Source organism: Chiloscyllium plagiosum, unplaced genomic scaffold (genome assembly GCF_037043375.1).
Source record: "Chiloscyllium plagiosum isolate Xiang-an unplaced genomic scaffold, Cpla_swu_hap1 HiC_scaffold_13, whole genome shotgun sequence".
Taxonomy (NCBI): Eukaryota; Metazoa; Chordata; class Chondrichthyes; order Orectolobiformes; family Hemiscylliidae; genus Chiloscyllium; species Chiloscyllium plagiosum.
The window spans coordinates 105,130,460-105,155,872 of NW_028270151.1; positions in this window are offsets into that span (position 1 = coordinate 105,130,460).

Consider the following 25,413-nt stretch of genomic DNA (forward strand, 5'->3'; position numbering starts at 1 on the left):
CTACCCCCAGCAGGTTTAGCAACGATGATTTCCCTTTCCTGAATCTAGTCCGAATGCACCAAATCGTATCATTATTCTCCATGTGTCTAGTTGTCACATTCCTCATGAAAGGTTACAATCTTTTTCTCGCAGCTGACATCCAGCTATTTAATTTTCTGTTTTCCCTCCCCATCCTGTTTTAAATATTTAGTGGAACAATAACTGCTTTCCAGACTGCAGCATCTTTTACAGAATCTAACCAGCTTTGAAGAAGAATCAGCCATTCTTTTATTAGCTCTGTTGCCACCTCCTCAATACTCTGGGATGGAGCTCATCAGATGCAGGAACTTATGAAACTTCAACTCAATTTGATTTTCAAAACATACTTTTCATTAATTCTAATTTCCTGTAGTCCATAACTTTACCAGTCACTCTGTTTCCTTGTTTTTTTCTGAAAGTTAGTTTCTGTACGTTCTCGTACAGAGATGGAACCAATGTATTCGTCTCAGCAGGCATTTGGCTTCTGTCAGTTAGCAATACATCAGAGGGCTACACTACAGAGATGGTGGATATATTAGCCACTCCTGCGTGGAAAGTTCCAGAATCGAAACATTTCTCTTCATGGTAAGTGTCAGCACAGTCCTATCCCTGGTGTGAAGCTACACGTTATACTGAAGGAGGAGACACAGCTCAGTGAACATCTCATTTTTGAAACAAGCTGATTTCACACTTTACGCCTGAATGGGTCCAGCTTAGGCAAATGGCCCTGGAAATCCCAGGTAGGATAGTGCAGTGCCCTGCTCCTCCTCGTGTACAGAGCTTCCCTTCTGTGTAGTCTCACTTCCATTTGTTTCCCATGGACCCAGTCACTCTGTAAATGCAATATCCAGTGTGGCGTCCCCAGACGCTCTGGGATCCCTGAATGGACCCAGCAGCTGACAATACAAAGCCGGAAACACCATCCAAAGAAACTTCACTGACATTCTGATGACACCAGCAAGTCAAATCCCCGACATCCATGGTGCACCCAATCAGGTTGTAAATGCCTCCCTCTCCTCAGTTTCTCTTGGTGGCTAAGAAAGCTGTTAAGTATCCACACAGTTCCACAGTAATAGTTCATCTGTCTAAAGAAGCTGTTGACAATGTAACATTATATTTCTCTGTATCTCAGCCACTAGATGGGCAGCACCAGTATTGCCGATGAAATTGATCACTGCACTTAGAGAAGAGAGATAGAGGGAACATAACTCACTTTAAACATGGACATACCAATAGTGACGTGATATTCAGGAATATCGGAAAAGGGAAAATGTTAGATTAACTTCTCATTCTATGTTCATTCCAGTTCATCATCAGCAATCCTTCTGCTTGCTTTGCCTCTCTCTTGCTCTTTCTCTCTTTTGATGAACGTTTCTCCATCCATTCACCTCAAACCTCCCACTCACCCTTCTAACCATCCCTGATATAAATAATATTATTTCCCAGTTGCATTAAGTTTTGATAGGGTCCCTGAACTCGAAACGTTCTCTGTGTTTCTCCAGACAGAGAGACATGCCTGCTGAGATTCTCCAACACTTCTAGTTGCTGAAGCATTTTATGTCAGATCTCAAGTATCCACAATTCTTTCGTTTAATTCACTTTTAATGTTGTTGTTTCCCAGGATACCAGCATTTGTTGTCCATCACGAATTGCTCTTCACTGTGAGGCCATTTGTCAAGACAATATGGAGCTAACCATATTGTTGTGGGTCAGAATTCACACTTCGTCCAGACTGGGCAAAAATGTTAAGGATCTTTACAAAAGGTTATCAGTAAAACAAGGAAAAATAAATCTGGTACGTTATGGTTGCCACGAGTGAATTTAGGTTTCATTCCAATTTTTATCATTCGAATTTCTGATCTGTCATCGGCTGTGATAGGATTTGAAACAATGCTTTCAGAGTCATAGCCTGTGCCTCTAAATTACACAGACAGTGATATTATTACTCTGATACAGTGCCCCTGCTGTGAAGTAACTGTAGAGACAAGAACAAGTTTGCGGTCAAAATATTTGTAACGGGGAAGAGAGGTCAGAAGAGAAGTGAAGCCATAAAATCTGAAGTTAACAAAGGGGTAGGTGACAAGCTCATTCAGCAACAGCACTGAGGCATAAGCGGAGACTGGGGATATTTTAGAGGCGGATTTTGACCGTATTAAAGACAGAGACAATCCAGAATTGTAAAACGGTTTAAGGTAAAAAGGGGACTCAAAGTGGAGTTTATGACTGAAAGTTTATGCTTTTGCTAAATATAAATAACCGAAGTAGCAATAACCTTCACCATCATTTATAGAATTGACAGAGATTGGCTTACCAGGAACACCAAGGGTAGCGAGGATGGGGTAGTAACCTGCCTGAATAATCATCAGTCCGACTTCTATCTGCAACTCTAACCATGCCCAATCCACAGAAAGATAGTAAAGACCATCGGATAAACTCCTGTCCATTGTTGGAACATTATAGTCTAATGTTCTCAGATTCTGACCCATTGTTGGAACATTCCAGTCTAATGTTCTCAGATTCTGATCCATTGTTGGAACATTCCAGTCTAACGTTCTCAGATTCTAATCTCTCCGCCTCTCTGTAGCTGCTGATCCCAATCGTGTTTAGGATGACGCTGTCGCGAATACTATGGCATAACAAGTTGATAGAAGCCCATAATTAGGGAAGAGGGAAACACTACAGTGATACAGTTAGCTCCAGGAAGACTGATGTGAATCAGTCACTGATCAAAAAGTTCAAATTAACCCATTTCATAACCACCCTGACATATTCCATTACTACTTGGACTGGATGGAATGTTGACATCGCTGGCTATTAGGTGAATGACACATCTTCAACTGTAAAGTTAGAGGTGAGGGAGGGAGATAATTCTTTTTCTTCACAAGCTCGATGATTCTACTGTGTTTTGGCAGAGTAGGAATTGCTGGGCACCTGACGCCATCTGTGTCTGATCACCAGGCCTGCTGCACTCTTTCGGTTTATGTAGCTATATTTAACTTTGACATGTATCTGACCATCATTTAATAGCTTTTGTGGGGTTAGGCATTTTTGAGAGGCGACTATAATGCCACATGGTGTAGATAAAGTCTATTCCTTGTGGCCCTTGCAGCCACGGCCTGGAACTGTGGAGTGATGGTCAAAGTCTCCCAGAACAAGGATTCTTAGTTTTCCCTTTCGTCAGTTATTGCTGGGGTCTCAGCAGGGTTGGAAGGCAGTAAATCTCTCCCGACTGCTACTCTCTCTCTCTCTCAGAAATTTCTCTCAGAACTGTTTTTGGTGTTCTTTCCTCCTGGATTGGAGAACTGCATGTGAGACAATCTCTGACCTGATTTTGTTTTTCGACATGTGAGTGTTTCTGGGATGTTACTATATTGGAGCAGTTACTGTTAGTTGAATAACCTATTATTCTGTTAAGTTTTCCAAAAGAATTAAGTTATTCCAAGATCCTCTTGTTTTCATTATGTTTTGTCTACTGTGTTTGAATGGATTGTGGTTTGCTTAATATCGAATATTTTGACCAATCGAATTGTATCTGAAACACAGCACCTCACCTTTACCTTTAAAATAAGAAAACGCTCGGGTCGAGATTACCTTCTCCGTGTACTTTGAGGGCATCTGCTCTGGTCCATAACAGAGGGACAGATATTCATTTTTTGCTTGGGTAATTACTTAATGGACAACATGTTGCAGAAAATGGAGTTGGCAGCAGAATGGGCCGACCTGGTGGAGTGACAGTTATGCTAGGAGTTATATCGGATACTCATTCCTCCTCATAATTCCAGCCCGGACTCATATAAGTAAAGACGAGATATCTGTTCACCATGAAACACTGTGTAGATATGTGTACTGCTAGTGTACTGCCAGAAATCAATCCAGGATCGAACAATGTTCAGGGCTTCCAAATTGAGCACTGGTGCCATTTTTAAATGGCCAATGGGCACACGGTTGATCTTTCTCAGTTCTGAGCTGCCCTGCACAATTTACCCTGAGCATGGCAGATAAGGGACAATTATACCACGGATTGTCGACAGGGACACGGTGGATCGGCTGTTGCAGAAGAGGACCATTCTCTTCCCAGAGGAGCCGCACAAACACACCCAGTGAACTTGGCCTGAGCTCACCACCCAGTGCAGTGCAGTATCTGCAGTCTGAAGAAATGTTCAGCAACACAGGACAAGCTTCAATAATCTTGCCCACTCTGTCAGGATAAAGGTCACCATATTCTCTCTGCTCCCTCACATTCACTGTATATCTGTTCTCGCACCGACCCCTGAACAAGGCTCATGCTCCACCACTCTCACAACAGCATGCAGCACCTACTTGCTCCCTCGCTTTTTCAATGCCCCGACATGGTTATAATTTCTTCTGGAAAATTCTGTAACTGGAATGCTCAGGTTCAGGCAAATGTTTGTCCCCCAGTTTGGAACAGATCAGTGGAGGGAGAAGACGTTTTTTTTAAATCACTCGTGATGAAAGTATATCATGAGACCATTCAGCCTCTCAAATATACTGCACCATTCAGACAAAGGAAGCACCTAAACAGTGGAAGACTCACTCCTTTCTTGAATAAAGGCGCCACATTAGAGGTTCTCCAGTTTCATTGGAACTCTCCTGTACTCGAGAGAGTTATGGAATATTTCGCACAGTGCCACCAGTCACTGTGTAACCACTTCTTCTAAAACCAGCTATGAATTACTGCTAACCTGTCTACCCTTATTCTTACCTGTTTGGTAAAAAAAAAGTTCCTTTTGTTAGAGACAGTTCAAGAACTTTCATCCTACTACAGTTTTGTTTATATTATTGAATTACTTTGTGCTTTCCCCTGTGAGGAACGATGTAAAATACTATTTTACATTCTCTGCCTGTTCCATGAAACCAGTTCCCCAGTCACATCCTCCAGGTGTTCCACGTATACTTTCCTGCCTTTCTTCCAAGGGTCACACACACATCATGAACGTTTTATAATTGATATGGAAAAACTCTTGCGGATAATTTTATTTTTTTCATATTTCTGGCCAGTTTTGGCATATTTTCCTTTTTATTTTACTTTATCTAATCTGCTTCTGATTCCAAAACTAAAATAAACTTCCCAAATGTGGCCGATGCTAGAGCTCACCAACCTGAATTCTTTAGTTTGTGATTGATTAGTTATCTTTCACAACCTTTGTGCATCATGGTGGGGGGGGGGAGAGCGGGGGGTGTTATCTTCATATCATCTTCCTTCTGACCAGAGTCAATGATTGATGAGCGTTATGAAATATCCAATGAAATTTCTCCCCCACACATCTACTGACCTTTACCTGAGTCTATTTTCACAGCCCGTTTTAGATCAGATATAAGACAGAAATCTGCAATTGCAATGCCTGGCTCATTTCAATCATTCAGGGGGAACCTCTGTATACAGCTGAACACATGATCAGTTGAAAATGACTTCGTTCTCCCAGTTTCTCTGGCTCTGCCACTTCTGTTCGATGATGTCACATTCCAGTGGGAAGCTTCCGACATGACCAGTTTTTGTCTCAAAAATGAAACCCCCTAACTCCGGTGGACAGGGCCTTTAGCTGTGACTGCCCCATCTCCCGCGGCCTCACCCTCACTCCGTCGCCTCCTTCCCAGAACAATGATGGACCTCCCCTTGTCCTCACTTCCTACTGCACTAGAATCCACATTCACAGAATCATCCTCCGCCACTTCTACCAGCTCCAGCAGAACAGCACCATCAAACACATCTTCCCCTTCTGTCCACTGTCAGTATTTCACAGGGACTATCCCCTCTGTGACACCCTCCATCACCCCTAGCACTTCCCCATTCCCCCATGGCACGTTCCCATGCAAATGCAGAAGCTGCAACACTTGCCCATTCCCCTCTTCCCTCCTCATTGTCCATGGCCCCAATCATACCTGCCAGGTGAAACAACATTTCACTTGTACTCTTTCAATCCAGTCTCCTGTCATTGCTGCTCACAATGCAGTCTCCTTTACACTGTGGAGACCAGAGACTGCCTTGAGGAACATTCCCACTCTGTCTGTAGGAATAATCCAGACCTTCTGATTGCTCCCCATTTCAATAAATACCTTGCCCTCAAGCTAATGAGAATTCTTGGAGGAGGTAAAAACAATGACTGCAGATGCTGGAAACCAGATTCTGGATTAGTGGTGCTGGAAGAGCACAGCAATTCAGGCAGCATCCACGGACAGGCAAAATCGACGTTTCGGGCAAAAGCCCTTCATCAGGAACTTCTTGGAGGAGGTAACAAGCAGGTTAGATCAAGGAGAGCCAATGGGAGTTACCTATATGGACTTCCAGAAGGCCTCTGATAAGGTGCCGCACAGGAGGTTGCTGAGTAAGACAAGGTCGCAAGGTCTTAGAGGCCAGGTATTAACATGGATCAAGTGTTGGCTGTCTGGCAGGAGGTAGGACGGGGATAAAACAGTCCTCAGGATAACAGCCGGTGACTCGTAGTTTTTCACAAGGGTCAGTGCTGGGACCACAATATTTCACTTTATAGGTTAATGATTTGGACGGCAGAACTGTGGGCATTCTGGCTACGTTTGCAGATGATGCAAAGATAGGTGGATGGGCAGGTAGTATTGAGGAGGCAGGGAGCCTGCAGAAAGATTTAGACAGTATAGGAGAGTGGGAAAAGGAGTAGCAGATGGAATACAATGTGGGAGTGTGTGAGTTCATGCACTTTGGTATGAAGAATACAGGCATGGACTATTTACTAAATGGGAAGAAAATTCAGAAATCTGAAGTTCAAAGGGACTTCGGATTCCAAGCCCGGATTTGCCGAAGATAAACTTGCAGGTTGAGTCATTAGTTAAGAAGGCTAATACGATGTTATCATTCATCTCGAGAGGACTACAATGTAAAGGTGGGGATTTTGAGGCTTTCTAAGGGTCTGGTCAGACCACATTTCCAGGATTTACACTTCCTGATGAAGGTCTCTGGCCTGGAACCTTGATTTTCTTGCACTTTGGATGCTGCCCGACCAGCTGTGCTTTTCCAGCAACACACACCCAACCCTGTCAGTATCTACATGTGGGTACAGGTCTGACAGTCTCTGTGGTGCTTAAAATGACACAATCTCTCCCGCAGCTGGCCTCCCCACCCTACTGCAGCGACAGTGGCAGAGTATGATAACCCTTGAGGATTCAGTCTGGGAGGGAGAGAGGGAGGGAAGCAGCTCACAGCAGCATCCAACCTGACAGCACCATCAACACACACAACCTAACATCCCTCCTCCTCCACCCGCCCCCCTCCCCGCCCCCCCCCCCACCCCCCACACACACACACAATGCTGGTAGATGGAGTTTTATACATATACTTGGGCCTGTCAGAATGGAAATGCTCACCTCCGAGTGAACCATTTTGTCAGGAGATGAGAAGAATGTAATTCTCCTTGTGTCTTCCAATGCTTAAAAATTATGTGAGAAAGTATTGGAAAGTCCTGAGAAAGGCCTCGCAATGGTTGTAATATCGCTCAATATTGACGAAGCTGGTCTGTGTGTTCAATGATATGATTTGAAAAACCACCAGCCATGCAATATCAGAGATCAACAGTAAAGATTTTGTTCCCTTCTCAGAGAGTAAAAAAAACTCTGCCACTGATGCAGTGGCGTGGGGAGACTAGCAGAGTGTAGTATTGAATGAATCTGTTCATAAAACTCAGTGGTTCTCATTGCTGCCTCACAGCACAAGACACCCGGGTTCAATGTCACCCTCGGGAACTGACTGTTTGGAGTTTGCACGTTCTCCCTGTGTCTACGTGGGATTCCTCCGGGTGCTTCGGTTTCCACCCACAGTCCAAAGATGTACAGGTTAGGTGAATTGGCCAAACAAAATTGCCCACAGTGCCCGGGGATATGTAGATTAGGGGCATTAGTCATGAGTAAACGTAGGATAATAGGGGAATGAGTCTGGATGTGTTACTCTTCGAAGGGTCAGTGTTCCTCTTCGAAGGGTAAGTAAGGATGTGTTGGGCCGAAGGGCCTGTTTCCACACTGTAGGGATTCTATGAACTCTATGAACAACAGGGACAGACAGAGAGAGAGCAGGAAAGAGACTGATTCCAATTTCAATGTATTTTCTTCAAGAACAACATTGCAAAAAAATGTAGACAGGGGTTCACACGAACTTAGATTCTGACACTAACACACATAACACATGGACAAGACATATGCACGTGGATATGGACATTTACACACAAACACACGAACACCCCCCCCCTTCCCCCCCCCCCCCCCCCCCCCCCCCCCCCCCCCCCACGTACAGGCACAGATAATGTCTTTAATACAGAGATATATAATTTTTATTAATAAGTGATCGATGGACAGTCGGAGAAGGCAGGAGAATGGAGTTGAGAAATATTTCAACGATGATCAAATGTCATGGCAGATTAGTTGGGATGAATGATCTAATTCTGCTCCAGTGTCTCTTGCTGATATGATCTTTCGGTGCTGGGATTGTCTTGCCGCAAGTTCAGTGGAGACTCAAATTGGTGAGTATGTGATTTAGGAGAGTTAATGGGAATATGGACAGGTTTCAGGGACTGAATAGTCAATATCTGTTCCTAATTATCATCTATTTTTATCTCAAAAGATTGGCGATTGGTTTGAGGGTAACACATTTTGAGACTAAGGGCCTTCCTATTTCAGACTGATACAGGGATGTTCCTTTCTCTTTTAGGTTCTGTGATCTGTGGTATTCTCGTGCCGATGTAATAGTGAAGACTGGGTTACTGAAAACACTCAAGGTTGGGTATCATAGAACTTTGATGAACAAGAGAATCTATCTTTATTGGGAACAGAGAGGAAAGGGGTGTTTAGTTACAATCACATCAACAATACATATTCTGAATGGTGCAGCAGGCACGACGGGCTGAATGGCCAGCTGCTGCTCCTGCCTCATGTGTTGTTCCTTCATGCACTCAGTAATATTACAGAGATAAAGGACGATCCCATTCAGCCAGTCAGCATCATTATAATGAGACAGGAGGAGACCATTCTGCCCTCTAAAGGTTTACACAGGAAGAGGTTGATGTCATTCAGCCTGCTAAGTACATCATACAATGACCTAAACCCGGACTTCAAACCCACCACAGCAGATAGTAGAATTTGAATTCAATAAAATATTTGGAATTAGCAATCTAATGAAATATTGATGGCTGTTAAAACTAAAGAAAAACCCTGGCTCACTAGTGTCCTCCAGAGAAGGAAACTTGCTATCTTCACTGGTCTGACTTACATGTTACTCCAGACTCTCAGCAATGGCAGACTCTCAAATGCCCTTTGCAATGCCCAAGACAGCCATTCAGATATAACACTACAAGTTCTCAAAGAAGTGAAACCAGACAGACCTGAGAACCGGCAGCCGACAGGACATCGAAGTGCACGGGTTCAGAAAGGCAGTTCCTCAACAGCTTATTGAGACCAAATCGGTAAGGGGAATAAATGCTGGCCCAGCCACCAACGCCCATGTCCCATTAATGAATGTAAGATGTCCACACTCAGTAAAGAGAGATAGAGGGGACAGACCTTACTTGAAACAGTGACTTGGATATATATCTTCATGTGCATGAATATGGAAAAAGATGAAAGATATATGAAGATAATCTCACATTTTATTTCCATCGCAGCTGATTATCAATAATCCCTTTTTTATCCTTCTATTTCTCCACATATTCCAATCATTCCAGCAACACACATTATACTATTTCCCAGCTACTTTCAGCTCTGACACATGGTGAGTGGATTTAAAATGCGAACTTAGTTTTCCTCTCGACAGAGGCTGACAAAACTGCTCCGTTTCCCCAGCACTCTGTTTCTGTTTGGTTCAGATCGGCCAAAAACTTACTTTGTTTGATTTAACCATTTTTTTTATTTTACGGGACATTGGCCCATCGAGTTCACACTGACCCTTTGCAGAGCATTGCACTATGAACCACCTCATACCCTACTTCTGTACTTCCATTGTCTAAGCCATTTCCTACCATATCCCGGCATTTCCAATAGCTAACATACCTAGCTGCACAGGATGGGTAATTTAGTATGGTCAATGCACTGAACCTGTTTGGACTGAGGGAGGAACCTGGAGCACCTGGAGGAAACACTAGCAGACCCGGGGAGAATGTGAAAACGCAATACAGACAGTCCTGAAGGTGGACGCACACTGTGTTCCTAGTACTGTGAGACAGCTGTGCTAACCACTGATACACCATGCCCCCTCTCGCTCCCCACCAAACCGGGTCCCTTGTACTGTGAGACAGCCGTGCTAACCACTGAGACACCATGCTCCCCTCCCCCTCCCACTAAACCGGGTCCCTGGTATTGTGAGACAGCCATGGTAACCAATGAGACACCATATCCCCCTCCCCCTCCCCCCAAAACCGCATCACTTGTACGGTGAGACAGCCATGCTAACCACTGAGATACCATCCACCCTCCCCCTCCCCCCAAACCTGGTCCCTGGTACTGTGGGTCAGCCATACTAACCTCTGAGACACCATGCTCCCTCCCCCTCCCCCCAAAACCGCATCCCTGGTACTGTGAGACAGCCGTGCTAACCACTGAGACACCATGCCCCTCCCACTTCACCAAACCTAGTTCCTGGTACTGTGAGACAGCCGTGCTAACAACTGAGACACCATGCTCCCCCCGCCCCCCACCTTCCCCAAACCGGGTTCCTGGTACTGTGAGACAGCCGTGCTAACCACTGAGACACCATGTCCTCCTCTGCCTCCCCCACAAACCGGGTCCCTGTTCCTGTGAGTCAGCTGTGCTAACCAATGAGACACCATATCCCCCTCCTCCTCCCCCACCAAACTGCATCCCTGGTACTGTGAAACAGCCGTGATAACCACTGAGACACCATGCCCCCCTCCCCCCAAACCGTGTCCCTGTTACCTTGAGACAGCCGTGCTAACCACTGAGACACCATGCCCCCTCCCCCTACCCCCAAACCGGGTCCCTGATACAGTGAGACAGCCGTGATAACCATTGACACAACATGTCCCCTGCCCCTCCCCCCACAAACCGGGTTCCGAGTACTGTGAGACAGCCGTGTTAACTACTGACACAACATGTCCCCTGCCCCTCCCCCCAAACCGGGTCCCTAGTACAGTGAGACAGCCGTGATAATCACTGAGACACCATATCCCCCTCCCCCTCAAACCGGGTCGCTAGTACTGTGAGTCAGCCGTACTAACAACTGAGACACCATGCAACCCTCCCACTCCCTCCAAAACCGGGTCTCTTGTACTGTGAGAGAGTCGTTCTAACCACTGAGACACCATACCCCCCTCCCCCACACCCTCCATCCGGGGTCCCTGGTACTGTGAGACAGCTATGCTAACCACTGAGAAACCATGCCTCCCTCCCCCTCCCCTCCCACCCAAACTGGGTCCCTGGCACTGTGAGACAGCCGTGCTAACGCCTGAGACAACTTGACGCTCTTCCTCCCCCTCCCCTCCACCCCCCCCCCCCCCCCAAACGAAGTCACTGTGCTCAGGAATACTGTGCAAAATGTAAACCTGAAATGCAAACAGTAAACAGTGACAAAACCTCACAGATGCTTCAGGAACTGAAGGGAGAAGCATAGGGAGCATATTGAGTCTGATATGATCCTTTTCTGAAAAACTCATATTGGACTCAAAAGGTTAATTGTGTTTCTCTCTGCTCAGAACCGGTTATGGTTTTCCAGCACTTTCAACATAGTTACTCTTTTGGACTGTGGATAATTGTCTGATCTGAAAGGGAACAGTGAAGCTGCCATTTCTGTTGACTCTCAAGTATTTGGGTATGGTTTTTGAATGAAAAATCAAAAACTATGCGCGTGACAGCTCCCTAAATGCCTATAATTCATTGCTACTTTCAAAATGCATTTTGGACATGTTGAACTCGGTGGTCATGACATCATTCGATCAATCCTCTGAAAGTAACTGGTTGAAGTACTGATCCCAATTGTTATCAATGTCTTATCATGCTCCTGATGTCACAGAGTATATTCATCTTGGGTATGGGAAGGCACTAGCATGGGCAGTTTATTTGTCATCCCCAGTGGCTCTGAACTAAGCAACACAGAGTTGTCCTGTTTTACCTCTTCAATCCAAAGTGATGCAGATCCACACAGAGCTGTTTGTAGGAGCATTCCAAGATTTTTAACATATACTTGTGAAGGAACAGCAAATTATTCCCTGGTTTTGATGACATGCAACTTGGAAGATACCTTGAAGAGGCTGCATTTCCCATTGTTCCCATTCCCAGTGCAAAATGTTCTCCAATTTCCATTAATCACAGTTTTGCTCAGGGTCCTTGAGTCCACTCTCAGTCAGTCCTCTTTCAACTGAAAGGGAAGTCACTCTGACCTCACCTCAAATTACATTGGAAGATCAGATGAAAGAATAAGGAACAAAAGACAAGAACACTGTTTGTTTGAACAATGTCCTCACATTATTCAAAAGAAAAATTGATGCATGGTCTTCCTTAATGTATTACTTCAACATGACATCACTTTTTAAACAATGTTCAAATCGGTGGGTATTTGTTCTTTTAATTTGCTTCCAATTCAGTGTAGAAATGAGAACGTGAATTGATCTTCTGTGGTGTGCTTATAATCCAGAATTTAAATCAATCTCTATCATCATTGTTTTAGCTCTTTCAAACAAAGTTAACGAATGAGCCTGTGTCCATCCTGCAGATGAAAAAGATCTTTCAGCTCTGACTACTGCAGCAAATATTGTAAAGAACAAGCTCCAGCCCCACATCAAATGGAAATTTGCAGGGCAAGATACCTAAAGTTAGTGCAAGGTTAATGATTTCCAAGCCTTATAAATAATACATGCGGAGGGGCGGGGTATTAAAGCAGAATTCAGCTATTGTCCAAAATACTATTTGTGGCTCCCTCACAAAAGACCACAACTGCGTCACGCTGTAAATTCACCAAAATAGGAAAAAAAAGAGACTGGAATTCCCAATTCTGCAACAACATCTGTAGAACAGGAAGAAAATCAAGGTTTGTTTCTGAAATTCATGAATGTTGATGATCAGAATGTGGGAGATGGTGGGGATATTAAAGGATGATAACCAATGTTATGGATGACACAATGATTAACCTGGTGGATCACAGTGAGCAGGAACGTGTTAGGGTACAGGAGGGTACAAACGAATTGTTCAGATGGCCAGAACAATGGCTGATAAAAGGTAACACTGAAATATGAGAGATGCTGCACTTTGGAAGATGTAACAAGGCAAGAGAGAAGTTAAACCATGAAGATAGGTTAGATTTGCTTTTGGAGCAGAGAAGGGTGGGGGGTTGAACCTAACAGAGGTGTATAAGAGCATGAGAGGTCTGGGCAGAGTGAACAGACAACAGCTGTTCCCCTTAGTAAAAGGGTAAAAAAACAAGGGCACTTTCGTTTGAAATGAAAGAGAAGATACCAAGAGAGGATTTAGTGAATCTGTTTTGAACCCAGAGGATGATATGTGTCAAGAATGCATTGCCTCACAAACTTTATAAAGCACTTGTATCAGCACTGGATGGTGGAGTCTCGATGGGCCTTTACTTTCATACATGATTCCACGTGGTGGCAGCCATGAAAGCTTTGATATATTGTGAAGCACGAGCCAATGGGACATGTTGATTTGTTCCATAGAACTGTGCTCAGTAAGTGGCGAGATTATAAACCAGCATTATCCCATGGACTATCAGTACTTACTCAGCCTAGGAGAGCCCAGCCATCTCTGAAAACATTCAAGGTAATTCACATGCTCAGTGGAAGCATCAGTCCATCAAAAGCACTAACGTTATTCCAGCTGTTTGACATTATTATTCTAAGGAAACCAATAACATAGAGACAGACTTTCCTTCATTATTACACAGACTAGTATCTGTAAGGTTGCTACTTTTCTGAAAAATAATAAATTCCATCCCATACGTTCGTTTTGACAATGAGTCAGTTTTCCTGTGTTTTCCTGCAAGCTGTTCATCACAGCATGGCGGCTTGTTTAACACTTCATCCACCACTAGTAATATTTATTCCCAGCTAAACCAGTACATGAGATGTATAGCTGGCACTGCCTCTCAACAGCTACTTGGATGGACCAATGCCAACTGGAACGTCTCAAGGGCAATTAATGCTGGTTGAGCTCCGTTAAAATCCCAAATGAATTGAAAAGGCAATCCGACTTTCCAATAATTATTGAACAATGCAGACATTTTATTGATCTTATTGGTTTGTCGCTGCCTTTGGAATTGTGTGATCTATTTCCATGAAGCCATTTCGTACACATATTGAAAGAACAAATAAGCTCAAGTCATGGACATTATAAGATAACGCAGCATTTAAGTACAAATGCCAGGGCATAATAGGCTATTGATCTTCGGGTAACTGGGATTAATATAGGTTGGTGTTTTCTGGCTGGCGTAGATGCATTGGGCTGAATGGCCTGTTTGTATGCTGTGTGATATCACTTAAATTGTTGAAAACAGAGAATGTAGTCTCACTATTTCCATAGATTGTAAGCATCAAATGGTGAAGAATTCAATTTCTAAGGCCACACAGCACATCGACTTGAATCATTCTCCCTTCACTATCAAATGGTTCAGAACACCGTTTCTCTCTTTATAACATACCTGTTCCTGTCCCTGCACCGCGAAAAACCCTGGGGTTTATCTCCATATTCTGAACAGAAATTAGACATGGGCCACATAATGCCGGCCTTGCTAACGAAACTCACCTCCCAAGAATAACTGAAAGGAATCTGTACTATTAAAGACATCCATTCGACCCAATCTGATTTCTAAAGCAGTTTCAAGGGAGGCTTTCACTTTGCCCTCTGCTCATGATCTTTCTCCAAAATCATGAAACTTTCCTGAGTGCATTTTCCAGGGCTGTTTAAAAGTCATGTGTGGAAAGTTGTGCCTAATAACTTGAAAGGAGAAGACTGCATGTTCCTGAGAATCGTCTCATAATTTTTCAGTTTCTAAACAAAACAAAGAAATGTCGAAACTAGCATCAGGAGTAAGTTACCAATACAGCTCCATCATGCGATATGATCGTGAATGACCTGATTGTGACCTCAATCACACATTCCTTCTTTGACCTTACAACGTTAGTGCGTCACTCTTAGTCAAGAATCTGCCTGCCTCTGCCTTAGGAATATTCAATGTCTTAATCTTCATTGCTATCTGGGAAGAGAGTTCACAAATATACGACACTTTGAGTGGATTAAAACAACCAACATCTTCTTTATTGAGATATTCTTCTGTTTTATTGTCCAGCCAATCCTGGTAATCTCTCTCACAAGCTGAAATATTGTTTCAGAGTTCAAATGAAATAACTACTTGGAGTATTCTGGGGTTACCAAGATCACATGTTGTTCGCCGAAACTCCAGCAGATCCAGAGTCAGTCAGTTCAAGATGTTCTCCTGAAATAAACGTTCATCACAGGGGTTAGTTGAGTGAATCTTCCCTGAATTGATTTGCATATCATTATGGCCATCACTGTCTCGATGTGGACTCGGCACTACCCTGCAAAACTGTGGAAAATCTTTCCTAATTTTGAATATATTCTGTTTGAGCAAGTTTCTACATTTATCTTACCTCCCTGAAAACTTTATGTACACCGAAAGGTTTTATTTTGTATTCCAAGTGCCCGATTCCTTTGTGCCTCAACCTAATTGAAATAATAGACTGCCTTTCAATTCATTTGTGGGTGGCACGGTGGCACAGTGGTTAGCACTACTACCTCCCAGCGCCAGAGACCCCGGTTCAATTCCCGTCTCAGGCGACTGACTCTGTGTAATGTTTGCACATTTTCCCTATGTCTGTATGGGTTTCCTCTGGGTGCTCCCGTTTCCTCCCACAGTCCAAAAATGCGCCGGGTAGGTGAATTGGCTATGCTAAATTGCCCGTAGTATTATGTGCATGGGTAAATGTAGGGGCATGGGTCTGGGTGGGTGTGCTTTGGTGTGGACTTGTTGGGCCGAAGGGCCTGTTTCCACAATGTACGTTATCTAATCTAATCATCTTTGAGCGTACAGGCAGTTTTTCTTACGATGCTATATACAACAATATGTGTCTGTCCATTTGACACACATTAATCTATTTATAGACTTATGTCCTTTTCATACCTTGCCTTTCGAACAGTTTCAAATGTCTGCATTCTTCCCTAATACAGACAGAATATTTGGCCAAATAAATAGATTGTGGCCAATGGAATTGACAATTTAATATATTTAATCAATGTCTAAACTTGTGACAACGCTAAAATGTTTTATATTCCCATCACTCATTTCCCAAAACTCAAAGTCGGGACAGCTGGTGCAGAATCTGTGTGGTTACAATTGAGGAACGGAAAAAGTGAAAAAACAGAGTTGGAGTTATGTCCAGGCCTACAAATCGTAGTCAGGAGCTGGGGCGGAGGACACATCAGGAGATAGAAAAGATGTGTAGGAAAGGCAAAGTTACAGTGATTGGGGGGATTTCAATATGCGGGTGGACTGTGAAAATCACGTTGGTAGTGGTTTGCAAGAAATGGAATTTTTGGTATGTCTACGATATGGCTTTTTGGAGCAGCTTATGGTGCAGGCAACGAGGGAACGGGCAATACTAGATTTAGAGTTGTGCAATGAAGCAGATAAGGGAGCTTAAGGTAAAGAAAGCTTTATGATGCAGTGTGCAGTATATCATTGAACCTACTCTTCAATTTAATAGGGTGAAGATAAAATTAGAGTTCACAATATTACCGGTGAATAAAAGCAATGAATAAATACAAAGGCATGAGGGAGGCACTGGGTTGAATTGACTGGGAGAGTAGGCTAGCAGGAAAGACAGCAATTGGGGGAGATTCTGGGAGTAAGTCAGGAGACACAGCAGAGATTCATCCCAAGCTAAAAGAAACATGGTTTAGGGAGGATGAGGCAACAATGGATGCCAGGGGAAATCAGGGTTAGCGTAAAAGCAAAAGAGAAATCAAATAACATGGTCAATGCCAGTGGGAAACCAGAGGATTTGCAAGCTTACAAATACCAATACAGGGCAACAAAATAAGAAATAGGAGGAAGAGGATCAAATATGAGGGTAAGCTAGCCAGTAGTATAAAAGAAGACTCTAAGAGTTTCTTTAGATATATAAAGGGCGGAAGAGAGGCAAAAATGAACATTGTGACGCGGAAAACGACGCTGGAGATATAGTCATGGGGAACAAATAATGACTGAGAAACTGAGCAATTATTTCACGTCAGTTTTCACAGTGAAAGACACAAATAGAATCCCACAAATTCAAGATAGCATGGGGGCAGAGCTTATTAGGAGAAGTTGCTCGAAAAACTAAATGGGTATATAAACTATACCAGATGGACAATATCGCAGAGGGCCAAGGGAGATAGATGAAGAAATAATGGAGACATTAGTGGTGATCTTTCATGAATTTCTAGAATCAGGGAGAGGTCCAGAAGACTAGAAAGTTGCTAACGTGACAACCTCTTTAAAAAGGGAATACGGCAGAAGGCAGAAAGTGACAGACCGATTAGCACAACCTCAGTCATGTGTAAGATCCTGGAATCCATTGTGAAGGAGGATATTTTTTAATACTTGCAAGTGAATTGTAAAACTGGGTAAAGTCAGTATGATTTCGTCAAGGGGACGTCATGCCTCGTAAATCTGTAAGAGTTATTTGAGGATGTAACAAACAATTGAGACAAAGGAAAGCCAGTGGATGTTATCCACTGGGCTTCAAGAAGGACTTTGACAAGGTGCCACACAGGAGGCTGCTGAGTACAATAAGGTCCCATTTTGTTAGAGGCAAGGTACTATTGTTTGCAGAAGCTTGGCAGTCTGGCAGAAAGTAGAGAGTGGGAATAAAAGGGTCTTTCTCAGGATACCAACCGATGACAACTGGAGTTCCACAAGGCTCAGTGTTGGGACCACAACTTTTTACTTTGTACATTAACGATCTATATTAAGGAATTGAGAGCATTCTGGGTAGGCTTTTAGACGAAACAAAGGTAAGTAGAGGGACAGGTAGCATTGAGGAGGCAGGGAGGCTGCAGAAGGATTTAGATAGAATAGGATGGTGGGAAATGAAGTGGCAGATGGAGTACATCTTGGGAAAGCGTGAGGTGATGCACTTTGTGAGGAGGAGGAGCGGCATGGACTACTTCATAAATGAAAAGAAAATTCTGAAGTCAGAAGTGCAAACAGAGTTGCGAGTTCTTGCACAGGAATGTCTCAAGGTAAACTTGCAGGTTGACTGAATAGTTAGGAATGTGTTGAATCTGCTGCACAGTGTATTTAAAGTCTTCTATTCAGCAAAAGAACCGTGAGTATTGCAGGGTCTGTACTGTAGCTGTCAGGTTTGTTTGCAAACCATCAGTAGGGAGCAGTAGCCTGTCTGGATTCTGCAGCATGTGGATTAGCACAGAGACTTTAGACAAAGTTGGGATCCATTTGCCAGCATGATTTAATCATTGTTCATTTTTGTAACTCCATGATAAGTTTATTAATGTCCATTGTACATTGATTGTTTCGGGTAGCCGATGCAGTCAGAAAGACAAATACAATGATGGCATTTATTTTGAGAGGACTTGAATATTAAAGCAGGGATGGATTTCTGAGTCTTTACAAGGCTCTGATCGGAGCATATTTGGAGTATTTTGTGGGAGCATCATTTTAGATATATCTGGACAGATACATGAATGGGCAATTAGCAGAGGGATACAGATCCTTAGAAAATAGGCGGCAGGTTTAGGTAGAGGATCTGGATCGGTGCAGGCTTGGAGGTCTGAAGGGCCTGCTCCTGTGCTGGAATTCTCTTTGTTCTTCGTTCTTTATGATTCATTCTAAAATTTTCAAGTTTTCAACTTACTGTGTGCTACAATTTAATAACATAAAACATTTATTTATTTGACAGTGTTAAATTATTGTCATTTCTAAATTAGAGTCATAGAGTCATAGAGATGTAGAGCATGGAAACAGACACTTCCATGCCGACCAAATACCCCAACCCAATCTAGTCCCACCTGCCAGCATACGACCCATATCCCTCCAAACCCTTTCTATGCATATACCCATCCAGATGCCTTTTAAATGTTGCAATTATACTAGCCTCTACGACTTCCTCTGGCAGCTCATTCTATACTATACACATACCACCTTCTGCATGAAAAAAGTGCCCCTTAGCTCTCTTTTATACCTTTCCCCTCTCACCCTAAACACATGCCCTCTACTTCTGGACGCCCCCACACCAGGGAGAACACTTTGTCCATTTACCCTATCCATGCCTTCATGATTTTGTAAAACTATATACGGTCACACCTCAGCCTCCGAAGCTCCACTGAAAACAGCCCTAGCCTATTCATGCTCTCCCTACAGATCAACTGCTCCAACCTCGGCAACATCCTTGGAAGTCTTTTCTGAACCCTTTCAAGTTTTACAACTTCCTTCTCATAGGAAGGAGACAAGAATTGCACGCAATATTCCAAAAGTGGCCTAACTAACTTCCTGTGGACCCACAACATGATCTTCCAACTCCCGTACTCCATGCTCTGACTAATAAAGGAAAGCACACCAAATGTCTACTTCACTATCTTATCCATATGCGACTACTTTCAAGGAACAATGGAACTGCACTCCAAGGTCTCTTTGTTCATCTCCACTCCCTAGGATCTCACCACGAAGAGTATAACTCCTGCTAACATTTGCTTTCCCAAAATGCATCACTTCGCATTTATGTAAACTAAACTCCATCTGCCACTCCTAAGCCCATGGCCCATCTGGTCTAGATCCTGTTGTAATCTAAGGAAACGCTCTTCCCTGTCCACTACACTTCCAATTTTGGTGTCATCTGCAAACTTACTAACTGTACCTCTTATGCTCACATCCAAATCACTTATGTAAATGACAAAAAGTAGTGGATTCAGCACTGATCCTTCTGGCCCTCAACTGGTCACAGGCCTCCAGTCTGAACAACAGCCCTCCACCACCACCCTCTGTCTTCTACCTTTGAGCCAGTTCTCTGTCCAAATGGCTAGTTCTCTCTGTATTCCATGACATCTAACCTGGCTAACCAGTCTTCCATGGGGAACCTTGTCGAACGTCTTACTGAAGGTGAAATAAATCACGTCCACTGCTCTGCCTTCAACTTTCCCCTTTGTTACCTCTGCGAACATCTCAATCAAGTTTGTGAGACATGATTTTCCACTCACAAAGCAATGTTGACTGTCCCTAATCAGTCCTTGCCTTTCCAAATACATGTACATCCTGTCCGTCAGGGTTCACTCCAAGAACTTGCCCATCACCACTGTCAGGCTCACTGATTTATAGATTCCTGGCTTTTCCTTACCAGCCTTTTTAAACAGTGGCACAACATTCGCCAACCTCCAGTCCTCTGGCACCTCACCTGTGACTATCGATGATACAAATATCTCAGTAACAGGCCCAGCAATCATTTCCCTGGTTTCCCACAGAGGTCTCGGGTACACCTGATCAGGTCTTGGGGATTTATCCACTTTTATGCGTTTCAAGACATCCAGCACATCTTTCTTTGTAATATGAACATTTTGAAGATGTCACCATTTACTTCCCTACATTACATATCTTCCTTGTCATTTTCCACAGTAAACATTGATGCTAAATGCTCATTTATTATCTCCCCCATCTCCTGCGGCTGCACACAAAGGCCTCCTTGCTGATCTTTGAAGGGGTCCTATTCTATCCCCATTTGTTCTTTTATCCGTAATGTCTTTGTAAAATCCTTTTGGATTCTCCTTAATTCTATTTGCCAGTGTTATCTCATAATCCCTTTTTACCCGCTTGATTTCCCTCTTAAGTATACTCATACTGCCTTTGTACTCTTCTAAGGATTCACTCAATCTAGTCAGACAACATGTTCTTTTTCTGTTCAAAACAAAATGTGCATGCTTTACTTTTGTATCATAAAATGTTGTTAGGTGTTTATATTTTAGTTCCATCAATATAGAATCAGCTTAATTGTTTTCAGAGATGTAGTTATTGTTCAGTTGATTAACTGTAGTTCATATCTCATCATTAGCCAATTCACAAACATGGCAAACACCTGATTATTGTTCAGGTCAGTAAACACACTACGTTGCCGATATTGTCATGACCGACATTAAAAATTGATTCCAAAAGGCCTGAATTCAGGCACGTGCTACTGGACTTCATAGCAGCCTGTGGCACACAGTGAAACACTGGCCTGCTCCTAAATCTGCCCAGAGAGTTTCCAACCTGGGTCAGGGCAATCATTCAAACATTCCTTCAAAGTAAATCATTTGGATTCCACCTTGGGCAGGAGGAAAGTAGCCAACAGGCTATCACTGTTCTCAGTGTAGTCACAAATACTGTCGAAATTAGATACCAATGATTGACCAGGAACTAGGTCTTACAAATTCATCCCCAGTCAGAATCTGGCTCAGAGAGCAGTTGTATGGACATGGCATGTTAGAATCACATGGTGTGTTAGAATCACATGGTGTTACTTATGGTGCTGATATCTGGCATGTCACCCATACTCCATATATCTGCTCCATGGAGCAGACACTGGTTGAAAATATTCACAATTGACATTCTTCTGCAGCATCTTGTGTCTTACAGTGAATCCTCTGAAATTATATCCAATAAATGCACCTTCACATTCACCAGTATCAAATTAAATTTGTACATGTCTGTGGATGGTCAGATATTAATACATGGGTCACCCAACAGAATGTATCTGAAGAAACCAGGAGCTAACGACAAGTGACAAATCAGTTTAATAACTGAACTTGATGGATTTTGTCTGGTCGAGGTAACCACGCATATTGTGCTGGCACTCTGGTGAATGTAAACATGCACACCAAAACTGGAATTCTTGGTATAACATCCCTCCCCAGCTTCCTGACCTCACACAGGTCACCCCTCCACACGCCTTACTCCCTCACACATTCACCAACTGACGAGAATCCACAAACTGAGAGAAACTCGGAATATAGAACAGTACAGCACAGTAAGAACCCTTCAGCCCTCAATTTTTTTCGTCGGCCTTTTATTCTACTCTAAGATCAGACTCACCTCCAAAACCTACAATGTACTAACTTCCATGTGCCTATCCCAGAGTCTTCTTAATTATCCCTAATGTATTCTACTCTATTACCATCACTGGCGGTGCACTCCGCTCCCACCACTCTCTGACGTCTCCCCCGATACCTTACGCCAATCACCTTAAAAATATGCCCCTTGTTGAAAAGACTCTGGCTATCCAATCTTTGTCTCTCAACATCTTGTACACTTCTATCAAGTCAGCCATCATTCTTCTTGGCTCCAGGGAGAAAAGTCATAGCTCCCTCAAACTTTCTTCCTAAGACATATCCTCCAGTCCTGGCAGCATCCTGGTAAATCTGCTCGGCACACTCTCTGAAGCTTCCACATGTTTCCTCTAACGAGGCAACGAGAACTGAACACAATATTCCAAGTGTGTTTGAACCACAGCTTTATAAAGCTAAGCATTAACCTCGCCGCTCTTAAACTCAATCCCCCTGATAATGAAAGCCAACACACCATCACCTTCTTAACAACCCTATCAACTTAGGTGGCAACTTTGTGAGATCTATGGACATGGACCCCAAGATACCTCTGATCCTCGACATTGCCAAGAATTCGCCGTTAACCCTATATCCTGTATGCAAATGCAATCTTCCAAAATAAATCACTTCACACTTTTCAAGGTTGAACTCTATCTGCCACTTATCAGCCCTGCTCTGCATCCCGTCAAAGTCCTGTTGCAACCTACAGCAGCCCTCCATACTATTCACAACTGCATCAATCTTCATGTCATCGGCAAACTTACTAACCCACCATTCCATTTCCTCAGCAAAGTCATTTATAAAAATCACAAACAGCACAGGTCCCAGAGCGGATCCCTGTGGAACACCACTGGTCACTGAGCTCCAGGCTGAATACTTTCCATCTGCTATGGGAAAGCCAAGTCCATATCCAGACAACCACATTTCCCTGCGTCCCCTGCCTCCTTACCTTCTGAATGAGCCTACAATGGGGAACCTTATAAAATGCCTTTCCAAAATTATTGTTCACCACATCTACTGGACTACCTTCATCAACGTGTTTTTTTCACATCTTCAAAGAATTCAATAAGGTTTGTGAGGCATGACCTGCTCCTCAAAAAGCCATGCTGACTATCTTTAATCAAATTATCATTTTCTAAGTAATTGTAAACCCTGTCTCTCAGAAGCGTCTGATGTAAGACTGATTGTTCTATCATTCCCAGGGTTATCCCAATTCCCTTTCCTGAACAAGGGAATAACATTTGCCACTCTCCAATCATCTGGCACTACTCCCGTGGACAGCGAGAATGCAAAGATTATCACCAAAGGCACGCTAATTTCTTCGATCATTTCCTGGAGTAAGCTAGGATATACCCCATCTGACCGAGGGGATTTATCTATCCTTATGTTTGTACTTCAATCAGTCTGAACTTCCCCTCAACCTGTCTACACCCTGTCCAACCAACTGATTGAATGCTTTCCATTTCAGTGCTATATACAGTGCTGCCGTCCTGAGCAAGTACGGTTCCCAATGTCCTGCGAATCACGGAATAAAAGAAAAAGGAATGCACCAATCCATTCCTGATAAAGAGTTCATGCTCGAATCGTCGACTCTCCTTCTCCTCGGATGCTACCTGATCTGCTGTGCTTTTCCAGCACCACACTTTTCGACTCTGATCTCCATCAACTGCAGTCCTCACTTTCTCCATTACTGAGGGTTGTCCTCTTTGCACACTGAGTTGGGAATTAACCATCAGGACTTCATTGTATGTGGAGCTGACTGCTCAGTTCTAGAAAGTTGCACTTGATGAATACATCTTTTACAAAAAAAATTACAATTCAACAAATATTCATTCAGTCCCAGAGTTACAATTTTGGTTCATGATTTGGGCAGCCTGATAACAAATAGTGAATGATTGAAGAACTCTGATACACAGAGTATTCCAGATGTTATATTCCAGCTTACGTTAATACTGGCAGTATTATCAGACGGACTGTTGTGATAATGGCATGAGTTGACGTGTGGAGGTGGAACGTTTTTGCCATCACAGAGACATGTTTGAGAGAGGTCAGGGCTAACAACTCGATATTATGTTGTACTGGAACTATAGGCAGGACAGGATAGGGTGTTAAAGAGGAGGTGGTGCTGCATTATTAATTAAGGAACAGTTACTGCAGTGAGGAGGGACGATACCTTGGACATGTCTTCAAATGAGGCTTTATGGGTCGATGTTAGGGTCCAAACGGTGACAGAAACACTGCTGGGGATATTTTATAAAGCCCCACAAAGATGAAAATTCAGGAGCAAATATATAACCAATTCACTGAGATGTGTAAAAACCAAGTCACTGAGGTGTGAAGGAAAGCAAATTCGAAGATGTTACAGAGATAGCAAAGAAAGTCTGGAGATGTTAACGAGACAGGAAAGCACGACCAGAGATGTGACCGAGATAGGAAAGCAAGGCAGGAGATGTTACAGAGATAGGAAAGCAAGGCTGGAGATGTTACAGAAAGAGGAAAGCAGGGCTGGAGACGTTACAGAGATAGGAAAGCAAGGCTGGTGCTGAGGCAGAGACAGGAAAGCAAGGCTGGAGATGTTACCGAGAGAAGAAAGCAAGGCTGGATATGTTACAGCGATGGGAAAGCAAGGCTGGAGATGTTACAGAGATAGAAAAGCAAGGCTGGACATGTTACAGAGAGAGGAGAGCAAGGCTGGAGATGTTACAGAGAGAGGAAAGCAAGGCTGGAGATATTACGGAGAGAGGAAAGCAGGGCTGGAGATGTTATAGAGACAGAAAAGCAAGGCTGGTGCTGCTGCAGAGATAGGAAAGCAAAGCTGGAGATGTTACAGAGAGAGGAAAGCAGGGCTGGAGATGTTATAGAGACTGGAGAGCACGGCTGGTGCTGTTGCAGAGATAGGAAAGCAAAGCTGGAGATGTTACGGAGAGAGAAGAAAGCAAGGCTGGATATGTTACAGAGATGGGAATGCAAGGCTGGAGATGTTACATAGATAGGAAAACAGGATCTAATTGCTATAGGTATAGGAAAGCAATGCTGGAGATATCACAGCGATAGAAAAGCAAGGCTGGAGATGTTACATAGAGAGGAAAGCAAGGATTGAGATGTTACAGAGATAAGAAAGCAAGGCTGGAGATGATACAGAGATAGAAAAGCAAGGCTGGATATGTTACAGACATACGAATGAAAGGCTGGAGATATTACAGAGAGAGGAAAACAAGGTTCTAGATGTTACAGAGATAGGAAAGCAAGGTTAGAGATGTTACAGAGAGAGGATTGAAAGGATGGAAATGTTACAGAGAGAAACGAAAGCAAGGC